Source organism: Oryzias latipes, chromosome 16 (assembly GCF_053564925.1).
Source record: "Oryzias latipes strain Hd-rR chromosome 16, Olatipes_Hd-rR_3.1".
NCBI lineage: Eukaryota > Metazoa > Chordata > Actinopteri > Beloniformes > Adrianichthyidae > Oryzias > Oryzias latipes.
Window position 1 is genome coordinate 10,311,264 of NC_136252.1, and position 17,616 is coordinate 10,328,879.

At 52.3% G+C, this 17,616-nt stretch overlaps 24 non-coding genes across 24 annotated transcripts; all 24 read left to right on the forward strand.

The window, feature by feature from the left end:
• The first annotated feature begins 573 nt into the window (after positions 1-573).
• On the forward strand, positions 574-692 carry LOC144986430 (5S ribosomal RNA). The gene has a single exon (XR_013650242.1). It is a non-coding gene; the product is annotated as a 5S ribosomal RNA (ribosomal RNA).
• A 591-nt stretch (positions 693-1,283) lies between these two features.
• On the forward strand, positions 1,284-1,402 carry LOC144986431 (5S ribosomal RNA). Its single transcript, XR_013650243.1, has one exon. It is a non-coding gene; the product is annotated as a 5S ribosomal RNA (ribosomal RNA).
• A 611-nt stretch (positions 1,403-2,013) lies between these two features.
• Positions 2,014-2,132, forward strand: LOC144986432 (5S ribosomal RNA). The gene has a single exon (XR_013650244.1). It is a non-coding gene; the product is annotated as a 5S ribosomal RNA (ribosomal RNA).
• Positions 2,133-2,743: 611 nt separating this feature from the next.
• On the forward strand, positions 2,744-2,862 carry LOC144985275 (5S ribosomal RNA). The gene has a single exon (XR_013649103.1). It is a non-coding gene; the product is annotated as a 5S ribosomal RNA (ribosomal RNA).
• Positions 2,863-3,452: 590 nt separating this feature from the next.
• LOC144985286 (5S ribosomal RNA) lies at positions 3,453-3,571 on the forward strand. The gene has a single exon (XR_013649114.1). It is a non-coding gene; the product is annotated as a 5S ribosomal RNA (ribosomal RNA).
• A 606-nt stretch (positions 3,572-4,177) lies between these two features.
• LOC144985297 (5S ribosomal RNA) lies at positions 4,178-4,296 on the forward strand. The gene has a single exon (XR_013649125.1). It is a non-coding gene; the product is annotated as a 5S ribosomal RNA (ribosomal RNA).
• A 591-nt stretch (positions 4,297-4,887) lies between these two features.
• LOC144986434 (5S ribosomal RNA) lies at positions 4,888-5,006 on the forward strand. Its single transcript, XR_013650246.1, has one exon. It is a non-coding gene; the product is annotated as a 5S ribosomal RNA (ribosomal RNA).
• Positions 5,007-5,606: 600 nt separating this feature from the next.
• LOC144986435 (5S ribosomal RNA) lies at positions 5,607-5,725 on the forward strand. Its single transcript, XR_013650247.1, has one exon. It is a non-coding gene; the product is annotated as a 5S ribosomal RNA (ribosomal RNA).
• A 591-nt stretch (positions 5,726-6,316) lies between these two features.
• Positions 6,317-6,435, forward strand: LOC144986436 (5S ribosomal RNA). The gene has a single exon (XR_013650248.1). It is a non-coding gene; the product is annotated as a 5S ribosomal RNA (ribosomal RNA).
• Positions 6,436-7,026: 591 nt separating this feature from the next.
• Positions 7,027-7,145, forward strand: LOC144986437 (5S ribosomal RNA). Its single transcript, XR_013650249.1, has one exon. It is a non-coding gene; the product is annotated as a 5S ribosomal RNA (ribosomal RNA).
• Positions 7,146-7,745: 600 nt separating this feature from the next.
• Positions 7,746-7,864, forward strand: LOC144986438 (5S ribosomal RNA). Its single transcript, XR_013650250.1, has one exon. It is a non-coding gene; the product is annotated as a 5S ribosomal RNA (ribosomal RNA).
• Positions 7,865-8,455: 591 nt separating this feature from the next.
• Positions 8,456-8,574, forward strand: LOC144986439 (5S ribosomal RNA). The gene has a single exon (XR_013650251.1). It is a non-coding gene; the product is annotated as a 5S ribosomal RNA (ribosomal RNA).
• Positions 8,575-9,175: 601 nt separating this feature from the next.
• Positions 9,176-9,294, forward strand: LOC144986440 (5S ribosomal RNA). Its single transcript, XR_013650252.1, has one exon. It is a non-coding gene; the product is annotated as a 5S ribosomal RNA (ribosomal RNA).
• Positions 9,295-9,905: 611 nt separating this feature from the next.
• Positions 9,906-10,024, forward strand: LOC144986441 (5S ribosomal RNA). The gene has a single exon (XR_013650253.1). It is a non-coding gene; the product is annotated as a 5S ribosomal RNA (ribosomal RNA).
• Positions 10,025-10,640: 616 nt separating this feature from the next.
• Positions 10,641-10,759, forward strand: LOC144985308 (5S ribosomal RNA). Its single transcript, XR_013649137.1, has one exon. It is a non-coding gene; the product is annotated as a 5S ribosomal RNA (ribosomal RNA).
• A 611-nt stretch (positions 10,760-11,370) lies between these two features.
• Positions 11,371-11,489, forward strand: LOC144986442 (5S ribosomal RNA). The gene has a single exon (XR_013650254.1). It is a non-coding gene; the product is annotated as a 5S ribosomal RNA (ribosomal RNA).
• A 611-nt stretch (positions 11,490-12,100) lies between these two features.
• Positions 12,101-12,219, forward strand: LOC144986443 (5S ribosomal RNA). Its single transcript, XR_013650255.1, has one exon. It is a non-coding gene; the product is annotated as a 5S ribosomal RNA (ribosomal RNA).
• Positions 12,220-12,830: 611 nt separating this feature from the next.
• LOC144985319 (5S ribosomal RNA) lies at positions 12,831-12,949 on the forward strand. The gene has a single exon (XR_013649148.1). It is a non-coding gene; the product is annotated as a 5S ribosomal RNA (ribosomal RNA).
• A 590-nt stretch (positions 12,950-13,539) lies between these two features.
• On the forward strand, positions 13,540-13,658 carry LOC144985330 (5S ribosomal RNA). Its single transcript, XR_013649159.1, has one exon. It is a non-coding gene; the product is annotated as a 5S ribosomal RNA (ribosomal RNA).
• A 606-nt stretch (positions 13,659-14,264) lies between these two features.
• LOC144985341 (5S ribosomal RNA) lies at positions 14,265-14,383 on the forward strand. The gene has a single exon (XR_013649170.1). It is a non-coding gene; the product is annotated as a 5S ribosomal RNA (ribosomal RNA).
• A 591-nt stretch (positions 14,384-14,974) lies between these two features.
• LOC144986445 (5S ribosomal RNA) lies at positions 14,975-15,093 on the forward strand. Its single transcript, XR_013650257.1, has one exon. It is a non-coding gene; the product is annotated as a 5S ribosomal RNA (ribosomal RNA).
• A 591-nt stretch (positions 15,094-15,684) lies between these two features.
• LOC144986446 (5S ribosomal RNA) lies at positions 15,685-15,803 on the forward strand. Its single transcript, XR_013650258.1, has one exon. It is a non-coding gene; the product is annotated as a 5S ribosomal RNA (ribosomal RNA).
• A 611-nt stretch (positions 15,804-16,414) lies between these two features.
• Positions 16,415-16,533, forward strand: LOC144986447 (5S ribosomal RNA). The gene has a single exon (XR_013650259.1). It is a non-coding gene; the product is annotated as a 5S ribosomal RNA (ribosomal RNA).
• Positions 16,534-17,144: 611 nt separating this feature from the next.
• Positions 17,145-17,263, forward strand: LOC144985352 (5S ribosomal RNA). Its single transcript, XR_013649181.1, has one exon. It is a non-coding gene; the product is annotated as a 5S ribosomal RNA (ribosomal RNA).
• Positions 17,264-17,616: the final 353 nt, after the last annotated feature.

Consider the following 17,616-nt stretch of genomic DNA (forward strand, 5'->3'; position numbering starts at 1 on the left):
GAAAATCACTCACACACCCCCACAAACAGCTTTGGGTACTTTGGTTTCCTTGTCATGCATTTGTGTCTTTGGTTTTTATTTTTCTGACACCACCGTTCTGTGACACATACAGCCACCAGAGAGCGCACCGGCCAGGAAATCAAACACACAGCTTTGGGTTTCTTGCTTTTTCATGTCCTTCTGTGTCTTTCTTTTCTTTTCTTTTCTTTTCTTTTCTTTTCTTTTCTTTTTCTTTTTTTTTTTTTTTTTTTTTTCTCTGACATGACCGTCCGGGCTTCATCCAAACTCTTCAGCGAGCTGCAGGGCAGTCAGCGCCGAGGTGCAAATGCACAAGCCTGCACCCTCTAGAAACGCTGCCGTCTCGGTGACGAGCCCACGCAGGTGTGTGTGTGTGGAAGGCCGCTGTGGCGCACCTGCTGGGGTGAAAGGTCACCGTTTTGGCTGCAGGTGGGTGTGTCCGCTCAGCAGGTGCACCAATCAGTGGCACAGAGTGAGTGGGTGAAGGGGCCGCTGGGAGCAGGCAGGAGTCTGGTGCAGGCAGCGCTTAAAGGGCTCTGCTCCACACAACCCTTCGCTTACGGCCACACCACCCTGAACACGCCCGATCTCGTCCGATCTCGGAAGCTAAGCAGGGTCGGGCCTGGTTAGTACTTGGATGGGAGACCGCCTGGGAATACCAGGTGCTGTAAGTTTTCCGGCTTTTGCTGGCATCCACCAAAGAGAAGGAAAATCACTCACACACCCCCACAAACAGCTTTGGGTACTTTGGTTTCCTTGTCATGCATTTGTGTCTTTGGTTTTTATTTTTCTGACACCACCGTTCTGTGACACATACAGCCACCAGAGAGCGCACCGGCCAGGAAATCAAACACACAGCTTTGGGTTTCTTGCTTTTTCATGTCCTTCTGTGTCTTTCTTTTCTTTTCTTTTCTTTTCTTTTTCTTTTTTTTTTTTTTTTTTTTTTCTCTGACATGACCGTCCGGGCTTCATCCAAACTCTTCAGCGAGCTGCAGGGCAGTCAGCGCCGAGGTGCAAATGCACAAGCCTGCACCCTCTAGAAACGCTGCCGTCTCGGTGACGAGCCCACGCAGGTGTGTGTGTGTGGAAGGCCGCTGTGGCGCACCTGCTGGGGTGAAAGGTCACCGTTTTGGCTGCAGGTGGGTGTGTCCGCTCAGCAGGTGCACCAATCAGTGGCACAGAGTGAGTGGGTGAAGGGGCCGCTGGGAGCAGGCAGGAGTCTGGTGCAGGCAGCGCTTAAAGGGCTCTGCTCCACACAACCCTTCGCTTACGGCCACACCACCCTGAACACGCCCGATCTCGTCCGATCTCGGAAGCTAAGCAGGGTCGGGCCTGGTTAGTACTTGGATGGGAGACCGCCTGGGAATACCAGGTGCTGTAAGTTTTCCGGCTTTTGCTGGCATCCACCAAAGAGAAGGAAAATCACTCACACACCCCCACAAACAGCTTTGGGTACTTTGGTTTCCTTGTCATGCATTTGTGTCTTTGGTTTTTATTTTTCTGACACCACCGTTCTGTGACACATACAGCCACCAGAGAGCGCACCGGCCAGGAAATCAAACACACAGCTTTGGGTTTCTTGCTTTTTCATGTCCTTCTGTGTCTTTCTTTTCTTTTCTTTTCTTTTCTTTTCTTTTCTTTTCTTTTCTTTTTCTTTTTTTTTTTTTTTTTTTTTTCTCTGACATGACCGTCCGGGCTTCATCCAAACTCTTCAGCGAGCTGCAGGGCAGTCAGCGCCGAGGTGCAAATGCACAAGCCTGCACCCTCTAGAAACGCTGCCGTCTCGGTGACGCGCCCACGCAGGTGTGTGTGTGTGGAAGGCCGCTGTGGCGCACCTGCTGGGGTGAAAGGTCACCGTTTTGGCTGCAGGTGGGTGTGTCCGCTCAGCAGGTGCACCAATCAGTGGCACAGAGTGAGTGGGTGAAGGGGCCGCTGGGAGCAGGCAGGAGTCTGGTGCAGGCAGCGCTTAAAGGGCTCTGCTCCACACAACCCTTCGCTTACGGCCACACCACCCTGAACACGCCCGATCTCGTCCGATCTCGGAAGCTAAGCAGGGTCGGGCCTGGTTAGTACTTGGATGGGAGACCGCCTGGGAATACCAGGTGCTGTAAGTTTTCCGGCTTTTGCTGGCATCCACCAAAGAGAAGGAAAATCACTCACACACCCCCACAAACAGCTTTGGGTACTTTGGTTTCCTTGTCATGCATTTGTGTCTTTGGTTTTTATTTTTCTGACACCACCGTTCTGTGACACATACAGCCACCAGAGAGCGCACCGGCCAGGAAATCAAACACACAGCTTTGGGTTTCTTGCTTTTTCATGTCCTTCTGTGTCTTTCTTTTCTTTTCTTTTCTTTTCTTTTCTTTTCTTTTCTTTTCTTTTTCTTTTTTTTTTTTTTTTTTTTTTCTCTGACATGACCGTCCGGGCTTCATCCAAACTCTTCAGCGAGCTGCAGGGCAGTCAGCGCCGAGGTGCAAATGCACAAGCCTGCACCCTCTAGAAACGCTGCCGTCTCGGTGACGAGCCCACGCAGGTGTGTGTGTGTGGAAGGCCGCTGTGGCGCACCTGCTGGGGTGAAAGGTCACCGTTTTGGCTGCAGGTGGGTGTGTCCGCTCAGCAGGTGCACCAATCAGTGGCACAGAGTGAGTGGGTGAAGGGGCCGCTGGGAGCAGGCAGGAGTCTGGTGCAGGCAGCGCTTAAAGGGCTCTGCTCCACACAACCCTTCGCTTACGGCCATACCACCCTGAACACGCCCGATCTCGTCCGATCTCGGAAGCTAAGCAGGGTCGGGCCTGGTTAGTACTTGGATGGGAGACCGCCTGGGAATACCAGGTGCTGTAAGTTTTCCGGCTTTTGCTGGCATCCACCAAAGAGAAGGAAAATCACTCACACACCCCCACAAACAGCTTTGGGTACTTTGGTTTCCTTGTCATGCATTTGTGTCTTTGGTTTTTATTTTTCTGACACCACCGTTCTGTGACACATACAGCCACCAGAGAGCGCACCGGCCAGGAAATCAAACACACAGCTTTGGGTTTCTTGCTTTTTCATGTCCTTCTGTGTCTTTCTTTTCTTTTCTTTTCTTTCTTTTTCTTTTTTTTTTTTTTTTTTTTTTCTCTGACATGACCGTCCGGGCTTCATCCAAACTCTTCAGCGAGCTGCAGGGCAGTCAGCGCCGAGGTGCAAATGCACAAGCCTGCACCCTCTAGAAACGCTGCCGTCTCGGTGACGCGCCCACGCAGGTGTGTGTGTGTGGAAGGCCGCTGTGGCGCACCTGCTGGGGTGAAAGGTCACCGTTTTGGCTGCAGGTGGGTGTGTCCGCTCAGCAGGTGCACCAATCAGTGGCACAGAGTGAGTGGGTGAAGGGGCCGCTGGGAGCAGGCAGGAGTCTGGTGCAGGCAGCGCTTAAAGGGCTCTGCTCCACACAACCCTTCGCTTACGGCCATACCACCCTGAACACGCCCGATCTCGTCCGATCTCGGAAGCTAAGCAGGGTCGGGCCTGGTTAGTACTTGGATGGGAGACCGCCTGGGAATACCAGGTGCTGTAAGTTTTCCGGCTTTTGCTGGCATCCACCAAAGAGAAGGAAAATCACTCACACACCCCCACAAACAGCTTTGGGTACTTTGGTTTCCTTGTCATGCATTTGTGTCTTTGGTTTTTATTTTTCTGACACCACCGTTCTGTGACACATACAGCCACCAGAGAGCGCACCGGCCAGGAAATCAAACACACAGCTTTGGGTTTCTTGCTTTTTCATGTCCTTCTGTGTCTTTCTTTTCTTTTCTTTTCTTTTCTTTTCTTTTCTTTTCTTTTTCTTTTTTTTTTTTTTTTTTTTTTCTCTGACATGACCGTCCGGGCTTCATCCAAACTCTTCAGCGAGCTGCAGGGCAGTCAGCGCCGAGGTGCAAATGCACAAGCCTGCACCCTCTAGAAACGCTGCCGTCTCGGTGACGAGCCCACGCAGGTGTGTGTGTGTGGAAGGCCGCTGTGGCGCACCTGCTGGGGTGAAAGGTCACCGTTTTGGCTGCAGGTGGGTGTGTCCGCTCAGCAGGTGCACCAATCAGTGGCACAGAGTGAGTGGGTGAAGGGGCCGCTGGGAGCAGGCAGGAGTCTGGTGCAGGCAGCGCTTAAAGGGCTCTGCTCCACACAACCCTTCGCTTACGGCCATACCACCCTGAACACGCCCGATCTCGTCCGATCTCGGAAGCTAAGCAGGGTCGGGCCTGGTTAGTACTTGGATGGGAGACCGCCTGGGAATACCAGGTGCTGTAAGTTTTCCGGCTTTTGCTGGCATCCACCAAAGAGAAGGAAAATCACTCACACACCCCCACAAACAGCTTTGGGTACTTTGGTTTCCTTGTCATGCATTTGTGTCTTTGGTTTTTATTTTTCTGACACCACCGTTCTGTGACACATACAGCCACCAGAGAGCGCACCGGCCAGGAAATCAAACACACAGCTTTGGGTTTCTTGCTTTTTCATGTCCTTCTGTGTCTTTCTTTTCTTTTCTTTTCTTTTCTTTTTCTTTTTTTTTTTTTTTTTTTTTTCTCTGACATGACCGTCCGGGCTTCATCCAAACTCTTCAGCGAGCTGCAGGGCAGTCAGCGCCGAGGTGCAAATGCACAAGCCTGCACCCTCTAGAAACGCTGCCGTCTCGGTGACGAGCCCACGCAGGTGTGTGTGTGTGGAAGGCCGCTGTGGCGCACCTGCTGGGGTGAAAGGTCACCGTTTTGGCTGCAGGTGGGTGTGTCCGCTCAGCAGGTGCACCAATCAGTGGCACAGAGTGAGTGGGTGAAGGGGCCGCTGGGAGCAGGCAGGAGTCTGGTGCAGGCAGCGCTTAAAGGGCTCTGCTCCACACAACCCTTCGCTTACGGCCACACCACCCTGAACACGCCCGATCTCGTCCGATCTCGGAAGCTAAGCAGGGTCGGGCCTGGTTAGTACTTGGATGGGAGACCGCCTGGGAATACCAGGTGCTGTAAGTTTTCCGGCTTTTGCTGGCATCCACCAAAGAGAAGGAAAATCACTCACACACCCCCACAAACAGCTTTGGGTACTTTGGTTTCCTTGTCATGCATTTGTGTCTTTGGTTTTTATTTTTCTGACACCACCGTTCTGTGACACATACAGCCACCAGAGAGCGCACCGGCCAGGAAATCAAACACACAGCTTTGGGTTTCTTGCTTTTTCATGTCCTTCTGTGTCTTTCTTTTCTTTTCTTTTCTTTTCTTTTCTTTCTTTTTCTTTTTTTTTTTTTTTTTTTTTTCTCTGACATGACCGTCCGGGCTTCATCCAAACTCTTCAGCGAGCTGCAGGGCAGTCAGCGCCGAGGTGCAAATGCACAAGCCTGCACCCTCTAGAAACGCTGCCGTCTCGGTGACGCGCCCACGCAGGTGTGTGTGTGTGGAAGGCCGCTGTGGCGCACCTGCTGGGGTGAAAGGTCACCGTTTTGGCTGCAGGTGGGTGTGTCCGCTCAGCAGGTGCACCAATCAGTGGCACAGAGTGAGTGGGTGAAGGGGCCGCTGGGAGCAGGCAGGAGTCTGGTGCAGGCAGCGCTTAAAGGGCTCTGCTCCACACAACCCTTCGCTTACGGCCACACCACCCTGAACACGCCCGATCTCGTCCGATCTCGGAAGCTAAGCAGGGTCGGGCCTGGTTAGTACTTGGATGGGAGACCGCCTGGGAATACCAGGTGCTGTAAGTTTTCCGGCTTTTGCTGGCATCCACCAAAGAGAAGGAAAATCACTCACACACCCCCACAAACAGCTTTGGGTACTTTGGTTTCCTTGTCATGCATTTGTGTCTTTGGTTTTTATTTTTCTGACACCACCGTTCTGTGACACATACAGCCACCAGAGAGCGCACCGGCCAGGAAATCAAACACACAGCTTTGGGTTTCTTGCTTTTTCATGTCCTTCTGTGTCTTTCTTTTCTTTTCTTTTCTTTTCTTTTTCTTTTTTTTTTTTTTTTTTTTTTCTCTGACATGACCGTCCGGGCTTCATCCAAACTCTTCAGCGAGCTGCAGGGCAGTCAGCGCCGAGGTGCAAATGCACAAGCCTGCACCCTCTAGAAACGCTGCCGTCTCGGTGACGAGCCCACGCAGGTGTGTGTGTGTGGAAGGCCGCTGTGGCGCACCTGCTGGGGTGAAAGGTCACCGTTTTGGCTGCAGGTGGGTGTGTCCGCTCAGCAGGTGCACCAATCAGTGGCACAGAGTGAGTGGGTGAAGGGGCCGCTGGGAGCAGGCAGGAGTCTGGTGCAGGCAGCGCTTAAAGGGCTCTGCTCCACACAACCCTTCGCTTACGGCCACACCACCCTGAACACGCCCGATCTCGTCCGATCTCGGAAGCTAAGCAGGGTCGGGCCTGGTTAGTACTTGGATGGGAGACCGCCTGGGAATACCAGGTGCTGTAAGTTTTCCGGCTTTTGCTGGCATCCACCAAAGAGAAGGAAAATCACTCACACACCCCCACAAACAGCTTTGGGTACTTTGGTTTCCTTGTCATGCATTTGTGTCTTTGGTTTTTATTTTTCTGACACCACCGTTCTGTGACACATACAGCCACCAGAGAGCGCACCGGCCAGGAAATCAAACACACAGCTTTGGGTTTCTTGCTTTTTCATGTCCTTCTGTGTCTTTCTTTTCTTTTCTTTTCTTTTCTTTTTCTTTTTTTTTTTTTTTTTTTTTTCTCTGACATGACCGTCCGGGCTTCATCCAAACTCTTCAGCGAGCTGCAGGGCAGTCAGCGCCGAGGTGCAAATGCACAAGCCTGCACCCTCTAGAAACGCTGCCGTCTCGGTGACGAGCCCACGCAGGTGTGTGTGTGTGGAAGGCCGCTGTGGCGCACCTGCTGGGGTGAAAGGTCACCGTTTTGGCTGCAGGTGGGTGTGTCCGCTCAGCAGGTGCACCAATCAGTGGCACAGAGTGAGTGGGTGAAGGGGCCGCTGGGAGCAGGCAGGAGTCTGGTGCAGGCAGCGCTTAAAGGGCTCTGCTCCACACAACCCTTCGCTTACGGCCACACCACCCTGAACACGCCCGATCTCGTCCGATCTCGGAAGCTAAGCAGGGTCGGGCCTGGTTAGTACTTGGATGGGAGACCGCCTGGGAATACCAGGTGCTGTAAGTTTTCCGGCTTTTGCTGGCATCCACCAAAGAGAAGGAAAATCACTCACACACCCCCACAAACAGCTTTGGGTACTTTGGTTTCCTTGTCATGCATTTGTGTCTTTGGTTTTTATTTTTCTGACACCACCGTTCTGTGACACATACAGCCACCAGAGAGCGCACCGGCCAGGAAATCAAACACACAGCTTTGGGTTTCTTGCTTTTTCATGTCCTTCTGTGTCTTTCTTTTCTTTTCTTTTCTTTTCTTTTCTTTCTTTTTCTTTTTTTTTTTTTTTTTTTTTTCTCTGACATGACCGTCCGGGCTTCATCCAAACTCTTCAGCGAGCTGCAGGGCAGTCAGCGCCGAGGTGCAAATGCACAAGCCTGCACCCTCTAGAAACGCTGCCGTCTCGGTGACGCGCCCACGCAGGTGTGTGTGTGTGGAAGGCCGCTGTGGCGCACCTGCTGGGGTGAAAGGTCACCGTTTTGGCTGCAGGTGGGTGTGTCCGCTCAGCAGGTGCACCAATCAGTGGCACAGAGTGAGTGGGTGAAGGGGCCGCTGGGAGCAGGCAGGAGTCTGGTGCAGGCAGCGCTTAAAGGGCTCTGCTCCACACAACCCTTCGCTTACGGCCACACCACCCTGAACACGCCCGATCTCGTCCGATCTCGGAAGCTAAGCAGGGTCGGGCCTGGTTAGTACTTGGATGGGAGACCGCCTGGGAATACCAGGTGCTGTAAGTTTTCCGGCTTTTGCTGGCATCCACCAAAGAGAAGGAAAATCACTCACACACCCCCACAAACAGCTTTGGGTACTTTGGTTTCCTTGTCATGCATTTGTGTCTTTGGTTTTTATTTTTCTGACACCACCGTTCTGTGACACATACAGCCACCAGAGAGCGCACCGGCCAGGAAATCAAACACACAGCTTTGGGTTTCTTGCTTTTTCATGTCCTTCTGTGTCTTTCTTTTCTTTTCTTTTCTTTTCTTTTTCTTTTTTTTTTTTTTTTTTTTTTCTCTGACATGACCGTCCGGGCTTCATCCAAACTCTTCAGCGAGCTGCAGGGCAGTCAGCGCCGAGGTGCAAATGCACAAGCCTGCACCCTCTAGAAACGCTGCCGTCTCGGTGACGAGCCCACGCAGGTGTGTGTGTGTGGAAGGCCGCTGTGGCGCACCTGCTGGGGTGAAAGGTCACCGTTTTGGCTGCAGGTGGGTGTGTCCGCTCAGCAGGTGCACCAATCAGTGGCACAGAGTGAGTGGGTGAAGGGGCCGCTGGGAGCAGGCAGGAGTCTGGTGCAGGCAGCGCTTAAAGGGCTCTGCTCCACACAACCCTTCGCTTACGGCCACACCACCCTGAACACGCCCGATCTCGTCCGATCTCGGAAGCTAAGCAGGGTCGGGCCTGGTTAGTACTTGGATGGGAGACCGCCTGGGAATACCAGGTGCTGTAAGTTTTCCGGCTTTTGCTGGCATCCACCAAAGAGAAGGAAAATCACTCACACACCCCCACAAACAGCTTTGGGTACTTTGGTTTCCTTGTCATGCATTTGTGTCTTTGGTTTTTATTTTTCTGACACCACCGTTCTGTGACACATACAGCCACCAGAGAGCGCACCGGCCAGGAAATCAAACACACAGCTTTGGGTTTCTTGCTTTTTCATGTCCTTCTGTGTCTTTCTTTTCTTTTCTTTTCTTTTCTTTTCTTTTCTTTTTCTTTTTTTTTTTTTTTTTTTTTTCTCTGACATGACCGTCCGGGCTTCATCCAAACTCTTCAGCGAGCTGCAGGGCAGTCAGCGCCGAGGTGCAAATGCACAAGCCTGCACCCTCTAGAAACGCTGCCGTCTCGGTGACGCGCCCACGCAGGTGTGTGTGTGTGGAAGGCCGCTGTGGCGCACCTGCTGGGGTGAAAGGTCACCGTTTTGGCTGCAGGTGGGTGTGTCCGCTCAGCAGGTGCACCAATCAGTGGCACAGAGTGAGTGGGTGAAGGGGCCGCTGGGAGCAGGCAGGAGTCTGGTGCAGGCAGCGCTTAAAGGGCTCTGCTCCACACAACCCTTCGCTTACGGCCACACCACCCTGAACACGCCCGATCTCGTCCGATCTCGGAAGCTAAGCAGGGTCGGGCCTGGTTAGTACTTGGATGGGAGACCGCCTGGGAATACCAGGTGCTGTAAGTTTTCCGGCTTTTGCTGGCATCCACCAAAGAGAAGGAAAATCACTCACACACCCCCACAAACAGCTTTGGGTACTTTGGTTTCCTTGTCATGCATTTGTGTCTTTGGTTTTTATTTTTCTGACACCACCGTTCTGTGACACATACAGCCACCAGAGAGCGCACCGGCCAGGAAATCAAACACACAGCTTTGGGTTTCTTGCTTTTTCATGTCCTTCTGTGTCTTTCTTTTCTTTTCTTTTCTTTTCTTTTCTTTTCTTTTCTTTTCTTTTTCTTTTTTTTTTTTTTTTTTTTTTCTCTGACATGACCGTCCGGGCTTCATCCAAACTCTTCAGCGAGCTGCAGGGCAGTCAGCGCCGAGGTGCAAATGCACAAGCCTGCACCCTCTAGAAACGCTGCCGTCTCGGTGACGAGCCCACGCAGGTGTGTGTGTGTGGAAGGCCGCTGTGGCGCACCTGCTGGGGTGAAAGGTCACCGTTTTGGCTGCAGGTGGGTGTGTCCGCTCAGCAGGTGCACCAATCAGTGGCACAGAGTGAGTGGGTGAAGGGGCCGCTGGGAGCAGGCAGGAGTCTGGTGCAGGCAGCGCTTAAAGGGCTCTGCTCCACACAACCCTTCGCTTACGGCCACACCACCCTGAACACGCCCGATCTCGTCCGATCTCGGAAGCTAAGCAGGGTCGGGCCTGGTTAGTACTTGGATGGGAGACCGCCTGGGAATACCAGGTGCTGTAAGTTTTCCGGCTTTTGCTGGCATCCACCAAAGAGAAGGAAAATCACTCACACACCCCCACAAACAGCTTTGGGTACTTTGGTTTCCTTGTCATGCATTTGTGTCTTTGGTTTTTATTTTTCTGACACCACCGTTCTGTGACACATACAGCCACCAGAGAGCGCACCGGCCAGGAAATCAAACACACAGCTTTGGGTTTCTTGCTTTTTCATGTCCTTCTGTGTCTTTCTTTTCTTTTCTTTTCTTTTCTTTTCTTTTCTTTTCTTTTCTTTTCTTTTTCTTTTTTTTTTTTTTTTTTTTTTCTCTGACATGACCGTCCGGGCTTCATCCAAACTCTTCAGCGAGCTGCAGGGCAGTCAGCGCCGAGGTGCAAATGCACAAGCCTGCACCCTCTAGAAACGCTGCCGTCTCGGTGACGAGCCCACGCAGGTGTGTGTGTGTGGAAGGCCGCTGTGGCGCACCTGCTGGGGTGAAAGGTCACCGTTTTGGCTGCAGGTGGGTGTGTCCGCTCAGCAGGTGCACCAATCAGTGGCACAGAGTGAGTGGGTGAAGGGGCCGCTGGGAGCAGGCAGGAGTCTGGTGCAGGCAGCGCTTAAAGGGCTCTGCTCCACACAACCCTTCGCTTACGGCCATACCACCCTGAACACGCCCGATCTCGTCCGATCTCGGAAGCTAAGCAGGGTCGGGCCTGGTTAGTACTTGGATGGGAGACCGCCTGGGAATACCAGGTGCTGTAAGTTTTCCGGCTTTTGCTGGCATCCACCAAAGAGAAGGAAAATCACTCACACACCCCCACAAACAGCTTTGGGTACTTTGGTTTCCTTGTCATGCATTTGTGTCTTTGGTTTTTATTTTTCTGACACCACCGTTCTGTGACACATACAGCCACCAGAGAGCGCACCGGCCAGGAAATCAAACACACAGCTTTGGGTTTCTTGCTTTTTCATGTCCTTCTGTGTCTTTCTTTTCTTTTCTTTTCTTTTCTTTTCTTTTCTTTTCTTTTCTTTTTCTTTTTTTTTTTTTTTTTTTTTTCTCTGACATGACCGTCCGGGCTTCATCCAAACTCTTCAGCGAGCTGCAGGGCAGTCAGCGCCGAGGTGCAAATGCACAAGCCTGCACCCTCTAGAAACGCTGCCGTCTCGGTGACGAGCCCACGCAGGTGTGTGTGTGTGGAAGGCCGCTGTGGCGCACCTGCTGGGGTGAAAGGTCACCGTTTTGGCTGCAGGTGGGTGTGTCCGCTCAGCAGGTGCACCAATCAGTGGCACAGAGTGAGTGGGTGAAGGGGCCGCTGGGAGCAGGCAGGAGTCTGGTGCAGGCAGCGCTTAAAGGGCTCTGCTCCACACAACCCTTCGCTTACGGCCACACCACCCTGAACACGCCCGATCTCGTCCGATCTCGGAAGCTAAGCAGGGTCGGGCCTGGTTAGTACTTGGATGGGAGACCGCCTGGGAATACCAGGTGCTGTAAGTTTTCCGGCTTTTGCTGGCATCCACCAAAGAGAAGGAAAATCACTCACACACCCCCACAAACAGCTTTGGGTACTTTGGTTTCCTTGTCATGCATTTGTGTCTTTGGTTTTTATTTTTCTGACACCACCGTTCTGTGACACATACAGCCACCAGAGAGCGCACCGGCCAGGAAATCAAACACACAGCTTTGGGTTTCTTGCTTTTTCATGTCCTTCTGTGTCTTTCTTTTCTTTTCTTTTCTTTTCTTTTCTTTTCTTTTCTTTTCTTTTTCTTTTTTTTTTTTTTTTTTTTTTCTCTGACATGACCGTCCGGGCTTCATCCAAACTCTTCAGCGAGCTGCAGGGCAGTCAGCGCCGAGGTGCAAATGCACAAGCCTGCACCCTCTAGAAACGCTGCCGTCTCGGTGACGCGCCCACGCAGGTGTGTGTGTGTGGAAGGCCGCTGTGGCGCACCTGCTGGGGTGAAAGGTCACCGTTTTGGCTGCAGGTGGGTGTGTCCGCTCAGCAGGTGCACCAATCAGTGGCACAGAGTGAGTGGGTGAAGGGGCCGCTGGGAGCAGGCAGGAGTCTGGTGCAGGCAGCGCTTAAAGGGCTCTGCTCCACACAACCCTTCGCTTACGGCCACACCACCCTGAACACGCCCGATCTCGTCCGATCTCGGAAGCTAAGCAGGGTCGGGCCTGGTTAGTACTTGGATGGGAGACCGCCTGGGAATACCAGGTGCTGTAAGTTTTCCGGCTTTTGCTGGCATCCACCAAAGAGAAGGAAAATCACTCACACACCCCCACAAACAGCTTTGGGTACTTTGGTTTCCTTGTCATGCATTTGTGTCTTTGGTTTTTATTTTTCTGACACCACCGTTCTGTGACACATACAGCCACCAGAGAGCGCACCGGCCAGGAAATCAAACACACAGCTTTGGGTTTCTTGCTTTTTCATGTCCTTCTGTGTCTTTCTTTTCTTTTCTTTTCTTTTCTTTTCTTTTCTTTTCTTTTCTTTTTCTTTTTTTTTTTTTTTTTTTTTTCTCTGACATGACCGTCCGGGCTTCATCCAAACTCTTCAGCGAGCTGCAGGGCAGTCAGCGCCGAGGTGCAAATGCACAAGCCTGCACCCTCTAGAAACGCTGCCGTCTCGGTGACGAGCCCACGCAGGTGTGTGTGTGTGGAAGGCCGCTGTGGCGCACCTGCTGGGGTGAAAGGTCACCGTTTTGGCTGCAGGTGGGTGTGTCCGCTCAGCAGGTGCACCAATCAGTGGCACAGAGTGAGTGGGTGAAGGGGCCGCTGGGAGCAGGCAGGAGTCTGGTGCAGGCAGCGCTTAAAGGGCTCTGCTCCACACAACCCTTCGCTTACGGCCATACCACCCTGAACACGCCCGATCTCGTCCGATCTCGGAAGCTAAGCAGGGTCGGGCCTGGTTAGTACTTGGATGGGAGACCGCCTGGGAATACCAGGTGCTGTAAGTTTTCCGGCTTTTGCTGGCATCCACCAAAGAGAAGGAAAATCACTCACACACCCCCACAAACAGCTTTGGGTACTTTGGTTTCCTTGTCATGCATTTGTGTCTTTGGTTTTTATTTTTCTGACACCACCGTTCTGTGACACATACAGCCACCAGAGAGCGCACCGGCCAGGAAATCAAACACACAGCTTTGGGTTTCTTGCTTTTTCATGTCCTTCTGTGTCTTTCTTTTCTTTTCTTTTCTTTCTTTTTCTTTTTTTTTTTTTTTTTTTTTTCTCTGACATGACCGTCCGGGCTTCATCCAAACTCTTCAGCGAGCTGCAGGGCAGTCAGCGCCGAGGTGCAAATGCACAAGCCTGCACCCTCTAGAAACGCTGCCGTCTCGGTGACGCGCCCACGCAGGTGTGTGTGTGTGGAAGGCCGCTGTGGCGCACCTGCTGGGGTGAAAGGTCACCGTTTTGGCTGCAGGTGGGTGTGTCCGCTCAGCAGGTGCACCAATCAGTGGCACAGAGTGAGTGGGTGAAGGGGCCGCTGGGAGCAGGCAGGAGTCTGGTGCAGGCAGCGCTTAAAGGGCTCTGCTCCACACAACCCTTCGCTTACGGCCATACCACCCTGAACACGCCCGATCTCGTCCGATCTCGGAAGCTAAGCAGGGTCGGGCCTGGTTAGTACTTGGATGGGAGACCGCCTGGGAATACCAGGTGCTGTAAGTTTTCCGGCTTTTGCTGGCATCCACCAAAGAGAAGGAAAATCACTCACACACCCCCACAAACAGCTTTGGGTACTTTGGTTTCCTTGTCATGCATTTGTGTCTTTGGTTTTTATTTTTCTGACACCACCGTTCTGTGACACATACAGCCACCAGAGAGCGCACCGGCCAGGAAATCAAACACACAGCTTTGGGTTTCTTGCTTTTTCATGTCCTTCTGTGTCTTTCTTTTCTTTTCTTTTCTTTTCTTTTCTTTTCTTTTCTTTTTCTTTTTTTTTTTTTTTTTTTTTTCTCTGACATGACCGTCCGGGCTTCATCCAAACTCTTCAGCGAGCTGCAGGGCAGTCAGCGCCGAGGTGCAAATGCACAAGCCTGCACCCTCTAGAAACGCTGCCGTCTCGGTGACGAGCCCACGCAGGTGTGTGTGTGTGGAAGGCCGCTGTGGCGCACCTGCTGGGGTGAAAGGTCACCGTTTTGGCTGCAGGTGGGTGTGTCCGCTCAGCAGGTGCACCAATCAGTGGCACAGAGTGAGTGGGTGAAGGGGCCGCTGGGAGCAGGCAGGAGTCTGGTGCAGGCAGCGCTTAAAGGGCTCTGCTCCACACAACCCTTCGCTTACGGCCATACCACCCTGAACACGCCCGATCTCGTCCGATCTCGGAAGCTAAGCAGGGTCGGGCCTGGTTAGTACTTGGATGGGAGACCGCCTGGGAATACCAGGTGCTGTAAGTTTTCCGGCTTTTGCTGGCATCCACCAAAGAGAAGGAAAATCACTCACACACCCCCACAAACAGCTTTGGGTACTTTGGTTTCCTTGTCATGCATTTGTGTCTTTGGTTTTTATTTTTCTGACACCACCGTTCTGTGACACATACAGCCACCAGAGAGCGCACCGGCCAGGAAATCAAACACACAGCTTTGGGTTTCTTGCTTTTTCATGTCCTTCTGTGTCTTTCTTTTCTTTTCTTTTCTTTTCTTTTTCTTTTTTTTTTTTTTTTTTTTTTCTCTGACATGACCGTCCGGGCTTCATCCAAACTCTTCAGCGAGCTGCAGGGCAGTCAGCGCCGAGGTGCAAATGCACAAGCCTGCACCCTCTAGAAACGCTGCCGTCTCGGTGACGAGCCCACGCAGGTGTGTGTGTGTGGAAGGCCGCTGTGGCGCACCTGCTGGGGTGAAAGGTCACCGTTTTGGCTGCAGGTGGGTGTGTCCGCTCAGCAGGTGCACCAATCAGTGGCACAGAGTGAGTGGGTGAAGGGGCCGCTGGGAGCAGGCAGGAGTCTGGTGCAGGCAGCGCTTAAAGGGCTCTGCTCCACACAACCCTTCGCTTACGGCCACACCACCCTGAACACGCCCGATCTCGTCCGATCTCGGAAGCTAAGCAGGGTCGGGCCTGGTTAGTACTTGGATGGGAGACCGCCTGGGAATACCAGGTGCTGTAAGTTTTCCGGCTTTTGCTGGCATCCACCAAAGAGAAGGAAAATCACTCACACACCCCCACAAACAGCTTTGGGTACTTTGGTTTCCTTGTCATGCATTTGTGTCTTTGGTTTTTATTTTTCTGACACCACCGTTCTGTGACACATACAGCCACCAGAGAGCGCACCGGCCAGGAAATCAAACACACAGCTTTGGGTTTCTTGCTTTTTCATGTCCTTCTGTGTCTTTCTTTTCTTTTCTTTTCTTTTCTTTTTCTTTTTTTTTTTTTTTTTTTTTTCTCTGACATGACCGTCCGGGCTTCATCCAAACTCTTCAGCGAGCTGCAGGGCAGTCAGCGCCGAGGTGCAAATGCACAAGCCTGCACCCTCTAGAAACGCTGCCGTCTCGGTGACGAGCCCACGCAGGTGTGTGTGTGTGGAAGGCCGCTGTGGCGCACCTGCTGGGGTGAAAGGTCACCGTTTTGGCTGCAGGTGGGTGTGTCCGCTCAGCAGGTGCACCAATCAGTGGCACAGAGTGAGTGGGTGAAGGGGCCGCTGGGAGCAGGCAGGAGTCTGGTGCAGGCAGCGCTTAAAGGGCTCTGCTCCACACAACCCTTCGCTTACGGCCACACCACCCTGAACACGCCCGATCTCGTCCGATCTCGGAAGCTAAGCAGGGTCGGGCCTGGTTAGTACTTGGATGGGAGACCGCCTGGGAATACCAGGTGCTGTAAGTTTTCCGGCTTTTGCTGGCATCCACCAAAGAGAAGGAAAATCACTCACACACCCCCACAAACAGCTTTGGGTACTTTGGTTTCCTTGTCATGCATTTGTGTCTTTGGTTTTTATTTTTCTGACACCACCGTTCTGTGACACATACAGCCACCAGAGAGCGCACCGGCCAGGAAATCAAACACACAGCTTTGGGTTTCTTGCTTTTTCATGTCCTTCTGTGTCTTTCTTTTCTTTTCTTTTCTTTTCTTTTCTTTTCTTTTCTTTTCTTTTTCTTTTTTTTTTTTTTTTTTTTTTCTCTGACATGACCGTCCGGGCTTCATCCAAACTCTTCAGCGAGCTGCAGGGCAGTCAGCGCCGAGGTGCAAATGCACAAGCCTGCACCCTCTAGAAACGCTGCCGTCTCGGTGACGCGCCCACGCAGGTGTGTGTGTGTGGAAGGCCGCTGTGGCGCACCTGCTGGGGTGAAAGGTCACCGTTTTGGCTGCAGGTGGGTGTGTCCGCTCAGCAGGTGCACCAATCAGTGGCACAGAGTGAGTGGGTGAAGGGGCCGCTGGGAGCAGGCAGGAGTCTGGTGCAGGCAGCGCTTAAAGGGCTCTGCTCCACACAACCCTTCGCTTACGGCCACACCACCCTGAACACGCCCGATCTCGTCCGATCTCGGAAGCTAAGCAGGGTCGGGCCTGGTTAGTACTTGGATGGGAGACCGCCTGGGAATACCAGGTGCTGTAAGTTTTCCGGCTTTTGCTGGCATCCACCAAAGAGAAGGAAAATCACTCACACACCCCCACAAACAGCTTTGGGTACTTTGGTTTCCTTGTCATGCATTTGTGTCTTTGGTTTTTATTTTTCTGACACCACCGTTCTGTGACACATACAGCCACCAGAGAGCGCACCGGCCAGGAAATCAAACACACAGCTTTGGGTTTCTTGCTTTTTCATGTCCTTCTGTGTCTTTCTTTTCTTTTCTTTTCTTTTCTTTTCTTTTCTTTTCTTTTCTTTTTCTTTTTTTTTTTTTTTTTTTTTTCTCTGACATGACCGTCCGGGCTTCATCCAAACTCTTCAGCGAGCTGCAGGGCAGTCAGCGCCGAGGTGCAAATGCACAAGCCTGCACCCTCTAGAAACGCTGCCGTCTCGGTGACGAGCCCACGCAGGTGTGTGTGTGTGGAAGGCCGCTGTGGCGCACCTGCTGGGGTGAAAGGTCACCGTTTTGGCTGCAGGTGGGTGTGTCCGCTCAGCAGGTGCACCAATCAGTGGCACAGAGTGAGTGGGTGAAGGGGCCGCTGGGAGCAGGCAGGAGTCTGGTGCAGGCAGCGCTTAAAGGGCTCTGCTCCACACAACCCTTCGCTTACGGCCATACCACCCTGAACACGCCCGATCTCGTCCGATCTCGGAAGCTAAGCAGGGTCGGGCCTGGTTAGTACTTGGATGGGAGACCGCCTGGGAATACCAGGTGCTGTAAGTTTTCCGGCTTTTGCTGGCATCCACCAAAGAGAAGGAAAATCACTCACACACCCCCACAAACAGCTTTGGGTACTTTGGTTTCCTTGTCATGCATTTGTGTCTTTGGTTTTTATTTTTCTGACACCACCGTTCTGTGACACATACAGCCACCAGAGAGCGCACCGGCCAGGAAATCAAACACACAGCTTTGGGTTTCTTGCTTTTTCATGTCCTTCTGTGTCTTTCTTTTCTTTTCTTTTCTTTCTTTTTCTTTTTTTTTTTTTTTTTTTTTTCTCTGACATGACCGTCCGGGCTTCATCCAAACTCTTCAGCGAGCTGCAGGGCAGTCAGCGCCGAGGTGCAAATGCACAAGCC